We start from the raw sequence: 17,824 nt of genomic DNA, 5'->3' as shown, positions 1-17,824 counted from the left end.
TATTGTTCAGTAACAGGAAGCCACATTTTCCCTCCTGCCATAGCTTGTTTGGACCCTGATACCTGCAGTCCTCCTCATGTTCCTGAAATTTCCTCTTACAGTTGTGGAATAATTTGTGTTGGGTGAGACCCCTGCAACTCTTCAGCCCCAAACAGGGCTATGTTCAAGATTAGATCACATCAGTCGGGGGCTTGTCCAGGCAAATCTAACCATCTGAGGACTCTTGTTTTAGAAAAACAGAAGTGGGACTTCTTCCCAAGACTTTAGGATACATAGCGTCTACTTCAAGACAACTAATTCATTAAACTATGATTTCTGCATACCTATGGTTTTGAAGAGGATCAAGTCAATAGCAACAACCACTTTAATTAATATTTCCTGAATATTTCACAAGTACTTGAAAGTAAAGGTCTAGAAAGAAAAGAGTGAACATTTTTAGTTGGCTAAGAACTTTTGAGTAGACTACTTGTCCTTTTTTAGGCATTCATCTAGAAGAAGCACTCATGAATACTCTTTTCTCCAGAACTAATAAAATGTATTTCTGCTCTAGCCTTAATTCTTAAAAAGTTAATCAGATGTCTGATTGAATTCAGGAATTCAGACTAGTTCCAATGAAATAATCCACCTAATAAAAATCCCTATGAAATTAAATCAACAAAATAGTTTCTACTTTTATTCAGGGAGCAATGGTTGATTAAAAAACAATAGAAAAGTAGATATATTAATTCTTGGTTTCTACATTTTCTTTACATATATACCATGACATTTTCATCAGGCTTCTGATAAAAAGATCAAATTTGTATATCTGTAAAGCTGGTGAATTGAAATTTCCAGACATCAAATTGGAAGTATCTGTGCATAAGGAGTAAAATTAACAGAAGGGTTATTTAAAAAAAAATCTGTTTAAGGTTTAGCTCTAGTGTGTATGAGTAAGAAAGGCAATTTGCTACAGCTGCTAACAATAACATATTAACATTGAGACATATCACAGTTAATGACTGGAGTTTTCAAAGAATGTCACAGTTAATGACTGGAGTTTTCAAAGACAATTGTTTAACAACTTTGTGCAATAGGAAGCAAGACGGTTTGGAATAATATTATTTATTTGGATTAAATACTGCATAAGAGAAATTTGCCTGAAGTAAAATTACACTAAATAGAAAATAGAAGCTGAACTGTTTGACTTCAATTAATCTAAAAGTTGAACAGTCAAACCCTAACTGAAAAACACCGAGGAAACCTTCATCCGGTTCTTTGTTAGATTCCTTTTAGAAATTTCCCAGAATAGTCATAATAAGAGGTGTAATTAAGCAATCAGCCTTTTCAGAGATACATCTGTAATTGCAAACAATGAAGTGTCTTATTGTGGATTATACTTCATGCAATTTAAGAAAAACAACTGGAATTGTAAGTAAAGCTTACGGCATCATACCTCATGTTTGCACAGGTGTGATGTTTCATCAGACTGAAAGTTTTCTTTAACACAAGGACAGTATAAAAATGCCTTATGGCATTGCCAGAAGTAATTGAATGATTAACAAACAAGTGTATTCACCTGTTTAGAAACAGCTCTCCCTTCTTTGTTTGCAGTGTCTGCACTCCATCACTAAAATCAAAGCGCTTTGAGTATGGAGGTTTTTTCAAGCCTTTTTGTACTCATCTTGCTGGTCAGGGTTTTTTTTTTTATTTTGGACAAATCTACTGCCACTGAGTCCCAAACGTGTGCGTGGACCATGAAGTCTTTGCGTGGAGTAGACAGCTCATATTGTCTCCTTATGTTTCTGGGTTCCTGGTGAAGGAACTGATGCTGATCCCACTCAGGGATCCAGGCAGAAGAAGGGAGCAGCAGCTCAGGAGACATCCCCAAACAGTTCTCCTCTGTGCTTGTTGGTGTGGGTCAAAACTAGCAGAGTTGTTTTAGAAGGAAGAGTGCTTGGTCATCATGCAACCACTCAGTCACGTCCCGTTTCCATTAGGACACAGCACCCACTTAATCCATAAGAGTCCCTGCTTCTTCACTCCACTTCCTGGCTCGTGGCACACCTGGTACAAGGAATACCCGACTGATGTCCTTACATTTTGCCTGTAATTGTGTATACCACCTCCTCTCCATTTGTCATCACAGAAATTCCCTGGACAGTAACAGCTTCGGTGGGAAAGCAATTGTATATTTTTTGCTGCCTCTGGCTCATGCTATAGAGCAGTTTTGAGTTTCCTTTCTCATCTGCAATGGAGGAGCCTGGAGACATAAAAGGGCATCTAGAAATATGATCTTTAGCTATCTATAATAGCAGCAAGGGAGCAGAGGACTATACTTCTGGAATCAATATTTGAGGGAATCTCATTCAGTGGCCAGTACTGAAGCAACATGGCTTGTTGTTTCAATCTATGGTCACCATCATTTTTTACAGTAATAGTGGCAATTATTGTAAATGTTCTTACATTGGGAAATTTTAATTTTTGCAGGACCCTGGCTTTGAGTTTGTTGGCAGTAAGTCAACTGTTCCACAAAGGTAAAATAAGATATCCTGAAACAATAGATGCAATATTTCAAGAAATAAAATGTGGACCTCAATAGTTATAGTATGTACAAAAAAAATTGTTATAAAATACTAAATAGGCACAACAGTATTATATGTTCTTCATTTCCAGTGACTAAAAGTTGACCATACCTGATCTATGGCAATAAATTGAAATGTGTAACCCTCTGAAGTAAATGGGGGCATTTTTCTATTATCTTTATTTTATGTGCAAACTTTAGGCCAGATTCTCAACTACTGTACTGCAGCTCCTTTTCCCTCAACATAGATTTACTGTTGATACCATTTTATGACTGTGTTTTCAAGGGTTTTTTTGCTTTATGTTTTTTTGCTTATGGGGACAAATAGTTGAAGATAATTCTGATATTTTGTTGCTTGTTTCTGATGGTCTTTTCTTCCATCTTTAAAAATATATTGGTTTAAATTTTTTTGAATTTCATGCCTTAAATATGATATTGTCATTAGACAAAGAGTTAGCAAGACTTAGGTAAATAACTCTTATGTACTGATACACACACCCACACACACACAGAGACAGATGTAAGAAGTTGCAGCCTTCCACTATAGTACTGCTTTACTCTACAACTACCACTGTGCCCAGCTTTGATTAATTCCAAGAAGTCCAAGTATAATGGGAAACAATTCACCTTGTGGAGTTGTGCATTTAAGGGACATTGTTTTTGCTGCAGAAAGGATCAGGGAAAATTTTGAAGGTCTGGCTAAATTATTTAGCACTTTTCATTTTATATTACTTTTCTATTGATATGTTATCTGAGAATCCATCTCACAGATTAAGAACTAAACAAGCTACAAACAAAAAAACAAAACTGCTTTTTTTGCTACAAATGGTTTACAAGAAAAATATAGGATATTCTCCTTGCCAATGTTGAACTGCCAGCTAAAACTTCAGTATTAAGGACCAACTCTATGTTGATCTTTTCACAAACATTTCTTTGAACAACGTGTGGTACATGGTTGAAGCTGACCAGAAAAAAGAAAATTAAATACATGACAATTCATTCTCTCTATTATGTTGATTGCTAACTTTCACCTTGTTGGGCAATTAAATCTGACAGCAATCTTTCACCCACTCCTGAAAATTCCTGGAGCACCAGCCTGTTGACATGGATGATCTGAATCTATTATGTTGTAAGTGTGGCATCAACTTTTAATGTGAGAGTGAGACAAGAAAAGGATCTCAAAGATTTCATTAATGCAGCCCTTTTTTTCCATGATCTCAACATAGCTTTAAGGAATGTAAGGAAACTTAGTGGAGCCCTGAATCTAGCATGCACTCTGTTTTCCTAAATTTGGAGACTCTCTCTTGGTGGAAAAGGAGGTGAGAAACTGGAAACTACCTACAAAAATGTTAATAAAATTGTGGAAAGAAATAATTTGTTGTGCATATGTTGTTGTATGTTCTTTTAAAATATTTTAATAACAACTAATTGGCCAGTTAAATTAATATGGGTACACTGAGCCAAAAAATTTCAGGCATGTGAAAATAAGCAGTTTAACTACATCGTGCTGAAATGAAGAAAGAGTTACTTGCTGCACACCACAAACTATGAAAATGCCAACAGTAACAGAGAATGTGCTTAAAAGGAACATGTATAAAGGATCATAAACAGTAATTTAAAAAATTTTTGCTCTACACTGTTCTATTTCAAGATTAAGTTAATTGAATGTGAAATGTTAGTTTAAGGGGAAGAAAAGTGATAGACTAAGATTCACAGATCCTGGAGATAAGTGAGTTAAGGAATATTGGTATAACTGAAAAATAAATTTGACCCAAGAGCATGCAGATATTCATAAGCTCCTTTATCTTCTGGACCTTTGGGTTTAGTGCTTTATTTTTTATTTTACTGTCTGAAAAATAGATTTTAAAGATTTACATACTTGCCACAGAACAATATCTTTAAAATGTCTGGATAAAATTATGGCTTAGAGGAATTCAGTCATGATAGGCCTTGTATTGAAAAATATGCCATAACAAATTTTAATTCATAATTGTTATTGAATAGCAAAGACAGATTTAATTATCTCCATTATTGACCTGTTAGAGGCAAGTACTTTATGTTATAAATCCACACATTATTGCCAAAGAGCAGACTGAATGCATAAATTCTCTCCCTTTTCTCTCAGCAGATTCTTTATGCCAGAAAACTTCTAAAGGAATAAAATATGTTTATCTTCCTCCAGTTCACCCAGCTATAATGCAGACACAGATTTGTCAGAGTTGCAGACCACAACAAAATAAAATTATTATTTGGGGATTCAAGAGAGTTAGATGAGTCAAAAACTGAAATATTGTATAAGCCTGATTAAAATTTCAATGGTGATAAAAGGGTTTTTATTGGTTGTGGCACTGGACACCAATTACACAGAAATCCTTCAGCAGATCTGCCATTCACACCCATCTGTTCCACAGTCATGTAAAGGAGTGATGACACTGTGAAAACAGGTAAAATGAGGGTTGGTGGTTTTTTTTTGTTTTGTTTTGTTTTTTTTTTTGCTGGAAGAAAGAAAAGGGGGCTATAATAGCAACCATGACCTTGGCACAGGACATTTCCCAGGGAATTGATGACCGCCGTGGACCATCAACTCTCCTAGCTAGTCATTAATCCCCAGGAAATGCCCTGTGTCTGCCTTGTTATTGCTTAATTCAATTATTTGTGGTTGTGGCATATATTCTGTGAATATTTTATTGCTCAATCTGCTCTGCGTCTTACCTCTGCTCCTCTTAAAGTCCATCTCGGTCATGAGACCAGCTCAGCTCAAGAGCACTTCATATTTAGCAGAAGAAACTATGCTTAGCACATTTCTTTGTGCCTGCTATTTCATTAAGGCAGCATAGCTTGAATGGAGCAATAAAGATTGTACTTTTCTATTTATCGTAAGAGTTTCATAAATTGTAATGTAGGTGGAAACCGGTTTTATTGGGCATATACATGCATATATACAATCACCATAACAAAACCAATTGATCCTGCTACTTGAAATGGCATCGTTATGCTGAGATTTCTAGGTTTGCTGGAACGGTAAGATGCTGAAATAAAAGTAAGAAATGGGATGGTGTGATTCCTTTTTGTTAGTTTGGGTTTTTCTTCCTGTCTTATATCAGCCAGTTCTTGTTTCTAGTTCTGAAGATGCAGTAAAACAAAGCATTTAAACATCAGCTTCGTTCTTTCCTCTTCAATACTACAGCAATCTATATGCTTATTCCTGTCTTTATTTCTGGCATGGGACTGTTCTGTGGGGAACCAAAAAGATAAGGGAGCTGGATTTTAACTTGCAGAGAAAAAAAGGCTAGTTTTAACCCCTACAATCAATTTCATCAAGCAACCTGGCTAGTTTTAAGCTCTGAAATCCATTTCACCAAACAGTTTCTTCAACTGTTGTACCAGCACAATGGAGGGTCTTGTCTGGAGGCAGGAAAAAGTGGTGAGGAGTAAGGACGGCTTAGCCAGCCTGCCAGGGAAAGAAATGCTCCTCTAATTACAGTCTGAAAGTTTTATTCTCTTCTACACTAAAGGCCTTCACAGTGCTTTGGCTGTGGGAAGGAGACATTAAACAAATCTAAATACAATCTCTATGTTACTATTAAAAATGGAGCAGTAGGACATTTCTGAAGGCATTGAAAAGCATAGGTGTACAAATGGAAACATCTGATCATTGAGTCACAGAGGTCCATGGCATCAGATGGGATGTGTGCAAGTGCTGAAAGTTATTGTGAGAACACCATGCCGTCTTTTAAAGCTCATGGCAGTCAAGCAAAGTTAATAAGAACTGGAATAAAGGTAATGGGCACTGTAAGAAAGCTGACAAGTACGATAAAAATACTGACTTACTTGAGCCAGTGTAGTGGAGGAACCAAAATGGTTTACAGATGGAGCATGTGACATCTTAGAAAGGGCTAAGAAACCTGGGTTTTATCCATCTGGAGAAGAGAAAGTTAAAGGGAGGCTGTTGCAGTTTGCAATGGAATTGATCAGCACATGCAGATAAGAGCCAGAAAGTTCTCAGATATTCACCACAACAATCCAAAGGCCACAGATACAAGTTAAAACATGGGAAATTCTGGTTAGATATACAGAAAATTATTTCTTGTTGGGGGATTCAAATACTGGACCATTCTAATCAGAGAGGTGGTGGTGTCTCCATCCTTCTGGGTCTTTAGGACACGATGAGATATCACCCTGGGGATATCTCCCCATCCCATGATGGGGAGACCCTGAGCAACCTTTATGAAATCACACCTGCACTACACTTTTATCAAATCGCAACCAAGCAGGGTGTGAACTCTATGACCTCAAGCAGTTCATCTAAAAGCAGTCAATGAGTCTATAATTCCACACTACTTCAAAGATATTTGAAGTAATGTGAGGACAACATTTCAAGCACAGGTACCTAAATGGTATGGATATAACTACATAACATCACTGGGACTAGTGTATCTCTTTCCTTTTGTTCACAAAAAGACCATCCCCAGGGAGAAAAATCTCAATTTATAACTTTTGCAATAAGTGCTGTGTTATCAACACTTTTACATTCATGTTAATTTTAATATCTTAAAGAAAGCCACTCTTATCTATTTAGTAGTTAAACATATTGTCTATGGTGGATTGGTATGGTGACATGTCACATATTGTAAGATTAAAAAAGTAGTGATGTCTTATATTTGCACTTCTGCTATCCTCTTAGCCTCCAAAATCATGAGATCTGAAACAAGGTTTTTTGGAAATATGATGGGAATTGTTTTTGACTTTTTCTTGGTATGATTATCACACAATAGAAAAACAGAAGTTATTTGCTAAGTAGCACTTTTACTTCCAGACTGAATATTGTTAGACCACCAAGCTTCCTTGAGGTCCTTTGAAATAGTGCCTAGCCTAAATATTTTTCCCATATTTTATTGTTTTCTTGCTACAGGCAACCCTAGTGATGGTCTCCACCCCTACCATGCAACCTTTATTTCATACAAGTCAGTGAACTATCTCCAAGTCCCATCAGAAATTTTGCAAACCCTTATAGATTCAACCCTTATGTTTCTCAGAATTTTATGAGTGATGGGCTCAACAGTGATTGTCAGATCCATTCCATTTGAGGCAACTAAACAGGCAAGCACCACAGGGAATTCAGTTTTTCATTAATATCATTAAAGGGGCCAGGTATTTGAAGTATAGGATTGGAACTCAGAGGATTTACACTCTGGACCCAAATCTGCAACTTACTTGAGTGTATGTTCTTGCAACTCACTGTGCATTACTCGGTTCCCTAGCTTGAAAAAGCAGAGGGAAAATGCATTGCTGATCCACTTTTAAGCTCTGCATACTCTAGTGGTGATTTTTTTATCCAGTTTTTTAAATTGTTTGATTGTTTATAGACAACAAACAGGACAGATACACATATGAAAATACTTCTGTCAGAACCAGTTTTGGATTTTCCTCCTCAAAGTGTTTAAAAATAAATGTAAATGGCATGTGTAAGTCAATATTAAGTTTTAGACACAGACAGACAGATGACTGCCTATACACGTGCAAACGGAATAGTTCCTAAATTCTTAAATGCTGCACTCCTTTGATAGCATAGCCATAGTTAATGTTGTGTCAGGGTTTCCACTATAAACCCTCTCTTTTATAACTAGGCAATAAAATTTTACCCCAGGCATGAAGTACCAGGTCTCAGCACAGCGGCTGACATTTTTATATGTACACGTTTTCACACACATAAAAAAAAAATAGTTTAGCTACTTTAATACATGCAAGTGTAACTAATATTTAAAAAAGTTTAAGATACCTTTCAGTTGAAGATATATAATACACACATACACATATATACACATATACACATATATACACACATACATAGTGTAACTCCAAACAGCTTGACCTTGTTACTGAAAGGGTGCTAGAGAAAGACAATATAGAATCTTCAACTAGAAAACATGCAATCATTACTTAAATCTAAAGAAAAAAAAAAAGTGTATGACCAGCTATTAGATTGGAAGTTACTTTGTTTGAGTAAATATGAGCCCTCACACGTGGCTCTACCCCCCATGCCACCAGCATTCCCCTCACCCCTGACATGATACACTTCATTAAACACAGAAGTGCTTTGTTGCATTAGGTGGTTTAAAAGAAGTGGAAAGGTAGGCTCCTTGCACTTCCTATGAGAAATGAAACATTGACTTCCTCTGAAGAAAATGTAAGTGGATTTGCTTAATTGGACTTAGGGCACTGGAGCAATTAATAATAGATTGTGTCATAGTAAGGGCTTTGTTTATATTTAAAGCAATAAATTACAAGTATTAAGTTTATATTTATTCCAAGTTAAACTCATTTGTAATTGACATGTTACTTAGCCCAAGGCTTTTAAGATCTTTTAGTATAATTAAATTAATAGAGACTTATAGATGACTGCTTGATAAACAAACAGCATGGACTTTAATATGACAGATATGCAGAGAACAGACCGTGTAAGTAGATCATTATTATCGGTTTTACCTTCAGCAAAAATGCAACTGAAGTAGCAGCAAAGATTCAGTGCAAACAATGGTGAATGCAAGGATGGTTTCTAGAAAATTTTCCTTTTTTTTTTTCTAAGTTGATGTTTAAGAAACATATTTATTGGTGTGAGGGAGTATTAGTCAGTGAAGCAAGCTTTTCTATCCCACCACTCCATCATTGTGGTGGAGACACATCATTGTGTTTCTTCTGCTCTCATGCCAAATACTTTGCATTACGTTTTTGAAAAGGTCACAACATGCAAGGAGTCACTAAGACTTTGGACAGTGGATTTTTCAAAGGATCCTTCTGGTCCTTTGTTGGTCTCCCAATAAGCTTAAGCATACCATTACCAACAGGCTTTTGTTGAAGCAATTAATGAATCTATCATGGAGAACAGTGGTGAAGATCCCACACATGCCTTGGCAACTTATTTCAGCATCTAACAGTCCTGAGGTTTGATATCTAATGCTTGGTAAATAGAATATTTTTATTCCTGTTTACTGTGGCCTTAGAGAAAACACATTTCTGTTTCTCTTCCAGCTGTCTTTTAAGGCCAGCATGAGTCAAACACTCTCCCTGTTCTTTTCTGTGCATGACACACATTAAAGAGCAGAATTCTCAGCCCGTCTGCACAAGATCTGCTTTTGAGATCTCCGACTGTTCTCTTTTTTCTCCTGCAGACTCTCCCACACTTCTGTCAAAATGCCCCACACAGGGCTCCTCCTGAACTCTTACAAATACTGAGCAGAGCAGCAAGCTACACTGTATATTTGTTCGCTTTGCTCCTTTTAATCTTCCCAGGATAGTGCTTATCTTTTTCTCAACAGCATGACATTATTGACTTGTGTTCCACTTGTGATCCACTAATACCTTTAAATCCCTGTCTATTGGCCGGTTGCTCAACCAGTTTTTCTAGATCCTGAATTTGTTTGGCTGATTAGGCCTGTCTATCTGCGCTGTTTCGCTTGTGCCTTTTGAACTGCATTTTGATTTTCTTTACACTATGCTTTCAATCTGTCAAGATCCTTTTGAAATTAAATCCCATCCATCAGTATAATGTGGTGCTTTCCATCTAAGCATCACCTACAGGTTTAATTACTACTCCCTTTCCATTATTCAGGTCATTAATAATAAAAACATAGTGCCAAATCTTGACTGTTGTGTGCAGAATCATAGTGGGTGCTTCCCAGTAAAAAATACTACTTTTCAAAGATTTTCCTATTGATTTTACACTATCCTAAAATATATTTAATAACAGACTGTTTTCTTATAAGCATATCATGAGATATGCTTATATCACAAGCATATGTATCCCAGTTAAGATTTTTACTAAGTCTAAAGTTAAGATGCGTGTGTTTTTTTCCACTCTGTCCTTATTATACTTCTTTGTCATAGAATAACATGACATGTGTTTGACCCAATTCTTAGTTCAGTAACCTGTGCTGACTGCTATTCATCTCCTTGGTTTCTTGCAGGTAAACAGTTTCATTTGTTATTCTAGTATGGGGTTTTTAAGTTGAACAGTCCATAACTCTCTACTTTTCCCGCCCCCCCTGCACCCCATTACCCCCGCTATTTTTAAGTTATGTACCATGTCTCTTGTTCCTATTTTCCATACCACATATGTCCTTGCAATTTCACAAAAATGAATACAACAACCCTAAAAGAGACATTTTGATTCCTTGAATAAATCCCGAGACATTTCAGGATGAAATTTTAATTTTATTTAAAACCAGTGTTATTCTCTGATCTATTCCTTCTGTATGCCTTCACCTTCTGGGTTAATCAAATGACTCTTTTCAGTCCCATAGCTGACCTCCTTCCCCTGTACTACCATGGTCATTGTGGTGTTCCCCCAATTTCTCTCTGAAATCCATTAGAAAACCAGAAATCAATGGTCTTTGAAATCTTTCTGCTCTAAGTGGAGTTTATGCTGTCAGTTTATAGTGTTAGAATAGATTTGGTTTGGGATACTTCACCTTTAAAACTATTTGTCACAACATTCTGTAGAGAAAAAGGCATAATTTGCTAGCTTATAAATTCAGTGTTTGCCTTAAACATTTCCTCTACTCCATGATAAAGCAGGAAATTCACAAATCTTCCTGATGATGTCTTTCTGTCCAAGAGTTAAAAATGTATGCTATTTTATTTTCTAGTTCCTAGTGGGCCTTTCTCCTTTCCTACTGGCCTTACTTTTTGCAAATCAAAGCTATCATATTTCATATTAATCCATTTCTTGTTTACCTAAATTTATTTTTGCATACTAAATTTTCTGTGTGTAATTGTATGGACATATAAACATATGCATATTTGTAAATATAGATCTAGTTATACATACATATATTAACTGGGATATGTATTTATATAAATTGTTCTGTAATCCTCCTTTTCTAAACTGTCCTTTGTACATCTTGTCCCATGTTAATAATTCTTTAGTGTATCATTCTACTCTGGATGTCAGTTTAGCTGTGCTGGGGTCTCTATTATTTGCTGCACAATATGAGTGCATCATTTTCTGAACTAATCCCAGAGTTGAAGTCTTCCTCTTTTCTGGTACTTGATATCCCAAGTAATAGTCATTCAAGGAACAGGAAATTACTTTCTATGGTTTTGCTCTTAGTGTTTAGCTAATTGATTCCAAATAACAGAAATTATATAATTTTACTATTTTTTATCAGCCTCATTTGTTTGTAAATAGGCATTATGTCTTTTGTAGGCCTGGGTTTTTTTAATTCAGCAGGTGACTAATTGTACACTTGTACTCAAATATTTTGCGGGGATCTTCACTGGCCAAATTTTTAAATCAGATCTACTTAAAATTTATCAGTATAATTTATTATATATATTATATATATTTAATGGTATATATTGCAATATAGACATCTGTAACTTAAAATATTATTCCTGTTTGATTTAGAATTAGGTATTTTTGTGCCTTATTGATTTTTGTCATTGAGTATAGTATAGTAAGGTCCTCCATTCGCAAGTGTTATGGCATACTGAGTTTGAAATTTCGTGTATTAGGAAACTCACCTTTTATCTAAGGGTGTTTGATCAAGATTTTATATTGAAAGACTCCGAATCAGGAGACTACTTTAAATGCACAATTCCTTTTTGTTTGAAATTTACTAGGGAAAGGAAGTGAAATATTGGAGTAACAATCTTCTTCATTTACTGTGAAAAGATGCTGATCACACAGGTAAAATTTCTAGACTTTACTACTAAAAAGTAATGGAACATATTTTTATTTTTCTAATTTAATGAGTAGTTGCAATCATAAAATTCTCTTATAAGAGTAACAATACTGAAAAGAACACGTGACAATTTGTTTTGTTTATTTATGCAGCTTTACAAGCAAAAGTGAAGAAAAAAAGACTTGGAAGTAAAGACAGTCATCCTTGTAAGTTTATCAGTTCCACTCATTATGTTGTACATCCATGTGCACTTTTAATTTTCTTATGCATCATAGCTCTCCTGCACATGAGGGTCTCTAAATAAGAGAATAAGCACCCCCCTCTGGGATACACTTCCGTCAGTCCAGCACAGATTGTTGTCACATGAAATAATTTCATATAGTGAAATTCACAATGAAATTACAGATGAAAATTCATTACTTCATGTGTGCCATAGACACCAGTGTTAATTAAATATATTCTGAATAAAAAGAAATTTAACTTTTTTAAAAGGCAGATTCAATAATAGCAAGTTGCTTTTGTCATGTGCTCAGAATCAGAGTGGGTATTTTCACTTTCTCACTCCTAGAATTTTATAATTGCTTTACCTGCCATGCTTAAGTCACATTACTGAAATATACTCCAGACAATCCTTTGCTTTCAGATCAAGAGAGTTGATAACTGATATGAGCATTGGTCTAGAGGGGGTTTTTTTGCATCATCACCTCTTTAAAGACAAGCATTAATTCCCCAGTATTTAATTTTCCAAACAGCCCTACTATACATTATTGGGCTAGCTAGCAATTCCCATCTGTTTTAGGCAGCCAAATCATTAGCTTTGACTGGTATCTCTCACTGATACAGGCTTAAAAGCACCCTGTGGCTAATTTCGTTGCTAAATATGCATTTAGTGCTTGATTTTGGTCTCTCAAGTTTGAAAACTGTAATCTAAATGACTTTGCTAATCTGATCTGGTGATAACTGTTATCTTTCTGGCTTACTAGAATTAGACTAGGAAGGAAAAAACCTCTCAGATATTGCTATGTGATAAATACTGACCTGTTGTGACTCTCTATGACTCTCTAATTGTTACTGGCAACTACGTGTAAACCAATGTCATAATTGATACTAGATTCTGGGGAAAATTCTGGTGCCTTGAAAGATAATAAAAGTTTTGCCCATTTTTTTTATCTTGTGGATAACAGCAGCTCATACTGACTCTCTGAAGTGGATTTTTAGACATAGCTGTCTCCTTCAAAAAATGGCCAAGAGCATCCTCATCGTGATATTATGTGAAGGCAGGTTCTGATGGACTGACATGCAGAGCATAGACTAAATTTTTTTTAATGTAATTAACAGCATCAGGAATGTCATCTTTTTGCTATGTGGGAGTAACCTGAGAAATGCTGCATAACTCACTTTAGAACCTATGGCTTAAAGAGCTGGTCATCATCCCCACTCAGCTCGAGTGTCACAAATTATCTATAAAATTTTGATACAAGCAAGATGGCAAAAATGCCTTGGCTGTGAAGTTACACATCACTGTGTCCAAATGGAAAGATTTACATTTCTGCAAAATCCCAAGCAAAACATTGCAGGATTACAGTAGACCACAAAACTTTAATGTCTATGGCCTTGTGTTTAGGGCATTTTCCCAGAAGGGAAGGGCAGGATAAAAAAGTGCAAAGAGAGGTAAAAATGAACCCTGCACCATTTGGCAAAGCATTTGACAGAGAATGTACTGTAAACAGATGTTACAGTCTGGATCTGTTACATATAGTTCATAGAGTCTGCATTCAAACTAAACTCGTTTGATGGCTTAGGGAACACATTGTGTCCACTAATTAGGTAACACAACCTTTACCAATTAATTCCACTTTCAGCTGAATTGAATAATTGCTGTCAAAAGGAGCTTGACCAACGTTTTAAAACCACTAAGCTAAATTGTGTCTGAGGTCTGTAGGAAGGTTTCAGCAGGTTTTTGGTTTATTTGTTGCAGATATCTGGCTGGAGAAAGTATCAGTTTCATGGTCTGTTCTGCTTTGAGCATAAGGTTGGATTAGGATCCTCAGAAGGTTCCTTCCAGTCTGAGTTATCCTATGATACCATGAGCTGTTAGAAGAATATTGTTCTATTAGACATACCATAGAATATTCTAATAATCTGTTTTCATATAAAGATATATATATATTTTAGCAGTTGCTATCCTATCTAATGCTTTTCTTACTGGTCACATATTTTGCAGCATTCATTAAAAATAGCTAAGAAAATTGAACCTTTGTTCAGAAGACTTATTTGCCTTTAAGTATCCTTATCCATACTGAGAATTTGTTAGAGGCCCACAACAAGGTCTAAAAATAATGAATTATATAAATTCCATAGTTTTTAAAAGTAATCTCTTTATTGCTTGAGGATTTAAACAGCTTTTTAGGATATGAAGATTTTTGGACACTAGAAATAACCCTCTGCACCCAAACACTGCACTATCATTTATTTTTAAATACATATCATTGAGGTCCTCATGAGAAGAGCTTCGCCTGCTCTGAGCTTCTCAGTTTCTCTGAGACTGGTGAGTAAACAGGACTTTTACTAAAAATTAAGTCTGCATCTTAAAGAATTTTTTTAGAAATGGTTTCAACATTAGTCTCTCCTACCTATCCATTACTGATTACTTGGTTTAAGAAATTTTTGTCTTTGAGAGGGAAGACGGATACTGTCATTTTAGTAAGAGAGTTCTGAAGCACTACAGTTCTTTTCAAGCCCACAAAGCTAGGTAGGTTTTTCTTTTTTTTCTTTTAGTTTTACTTTCCAATCTAAAAAAGTTATTTATGTTTTCCTTTTCTCATCTGGTTCATCTTTTCTGCAGTAGCTGCAGTGACTGGGGTGAAGTTAGAAGAATTTAGCTAACAGAGTTCAACAAGTTTATGGTGTTAACAACAGGAAACCACCACACTAATCTGCAGATTGCCTGCCTTCACATACAGGGCTATTCATGAATTCATACTGCTGTTTTCTTGCATTTCAGAACTTCCATTGTTTTATATGGGAGCTTGGAGGCTGGTTTAATTAAAGTGATCTGAATAGAAGTACAGTATGCCAGATGTACATTATAAATATAGAGCAGGTTATGTAATGGTAAACCATCAGGAAATATATGGGAATGGTTTGTGATAACTCATTGTTAACCAAATATAAATCCTAATTTATTTCACTGTTTTAAACTTACTACTTTTTTTTTAACTAGCACAAATGAACTTTCTTTGTATTTTTACTTTTTCCTATTTTTACTACAGCTATCCCATGGGGAAAGTCTGGTTCAAATTAGTTCATTCTGGTGAACAGGTACTATTCAGTGTGAATGAGAATTGTAGCCTTTCAGCTGGATCCACAGAAAGACTAAAACAGGGTATGCTGGTTTTGCTTCTGCCCACAACAGAGGTATTTTAAAGTCATGATTCAGCTGCCATCTAATTGGCCCAAAGAGAGAAAATTCTTTCAAAATGTATATTCTCAGCATCTTCAAAGAGTATGGCCTTTCTTCAAAATATCTACTTCTCATTATGTTGAACTGTTCAACTCTGTTGTTCCACGATTCACCAATTAAGTATTGCCTCTCCTAATTTGCCTCTGTGGCCAGATCTACAAAGCATTTTCAGCATTCTCTTGACAAAAGAGGAAAAGATAGTGAAGTTCTCATTCTTACCTCTTTTTATCATCTTCTTTTATTGCTGAAGCCCTGTACACACTCCATTGCAGTTCCCTCTCGCTTTCCCTTGCTGCAGTTCTCTAAAGTGGGGTGTGTGGAAGCCCCCACACCTTGCATTTGGAGGAAGGCTGCCTCTTCATCTCACAGGCAAAAGGTTTTTTGTGGAGCCCTGGCTCAGGATGCACAGCATCAGCTTTCACCAGGTTAAAAGGGAAAATGAAGTGTATATTCTTCAACTGCTTGAGTACAACATTCTAACACAGAAACAAAACTCAACCCAGAGAGCCAGTTACTACATAAGTCATAGTCAGAGATGTTTCACATATGAATTACCTTTTTATTTTGTGAGCCCAAGAGAAACTCATTAAAAAGTCAACCATTTTCAGGGTTTGAACTATGCTAGCTCCTACATTATTATTCTTTTTGCATTTCCTTTTAGACAATTTGTGCCACTTGACTAACACAAAAGCTTTAAATGTTGAAATAACTTTTATAAGCCACATTTTTTATCCAAAAGGAAGTATTTCTGACAAGAAACGTGGTCCTACATATTTGTGCAGTGCTTTTCCTGTTTTTTGACTAATTAACAATTTCACCTGATAGGCATTTTCAAAGCTGAGCAGTCAGGAGGTGTGGAGCAGACAAATCCCACTGTTTGCTAATTAATTTCTCTCTTCTTAAGACCACTAACAGAAAAATCAATGGTCATCTAGCACATGTTCCTTATAACCTGCAGTGGTTTAGTATAATTTGTTGAAAGATTACCCAAACACTATTCCCTAAGAGGAAAAAAATATCAAAAGGTCACTTCAAGCAGAAGCGTAAAGAATAAAACAAATATTTCTCCAAGTGTGGAATTTTCTTTCTGAAGAATTTATACTTCACAGCAAATACGCATCCTGGACTCCTGCAGAAAGGTCCCTAATTAATTCCTCCCTTTCAAGGAGTTCCTGCACTAGACGGAACATCTCCGAGAGTGGAAGTGAGACACAGCTCCTTTAACTTCATCACCACAACTTACCCTGTGGTTCCACTTGTTGTAGTGGGTGAAACTGGAATAAACCAAAGTAATATATCAGACCTGTCTTGTCCAAATTGCCTTCCTAAATCCACAATAGCACTGGAAGGAACTCAGAGGATGAGCCAATGGGTGTGTTTGGGCAATAATTTTCAACTTTCAGGTGACTCTCTGTATCATCACACATGTGGTGCTGTTTATTGCAAGAGATTTTGAGGAATGATTTTAAATCATTTTCATGAGTTTTGGAAAACCATCTAGGGCTTCTGAAATTAGCAATAAAGCCTTATACTCATTTGCACATGGCTTTCTAATATTCCATATATTCAAATTTCTTAGAAACTTCAAAATATCACTATGTCCTTTTCACTTCTCTGAATCATTTCAATTGCGAGAAAAGAATTGTCCCCATCCCACTGATATCTTCTTGATATCTTATAGACACAATTCAATTTAGATTATATTAAAGACTTCAATAAGGTATTGCTGTTCTTTTTGATTCCTCACATGGATAAAAGGGGAGAAAAAGCAGAATTTGGCATTCAAAAAGCTATAAATGTGTTGTTTTGCATAAATACAGTTTTTGTCATTATTCCAGGCAGGTGTGAGGTGAGTTTGAGCTGCTGTATCAAAATAGCTATGGCAGCCAAATTCTACAGGTCTTGAAAAATGGAGAATGATGGCAAAGCCAGTCAGAGGACAGGTTATTTCAGCACATTTCTGCTGCACCCTGGAACCTCTGCCCATGCTGATAACAACCTTGCACCACCAGTCTTTCCCATCTTGATCTAACTTGAAAAATCTGCAGGTGACACAATGGTGTTCTGCCCACATCCCTGATTTTATTTAGACAACTTGAACAGATTTAAGTACATCCA

The sequence above is a fragment of the Melozone crissalis genome, unplaced genomic scaffold, assembly GCF_028551555.1.
Source record: "Melozone crissalis strain CALT ecotype California unplaced genomic scaffold, PUWL_Pcris_2 ptg000042l_1, whole genome shotgun sequence".
NCBI lineage: Eukaryota > Metazoa > Chordata > Aves > Passeriformes > Passerellidae > Melozone > Melozone crissalis.
This window is presented reverse-complemented; position numbering follows the sequence as displayed.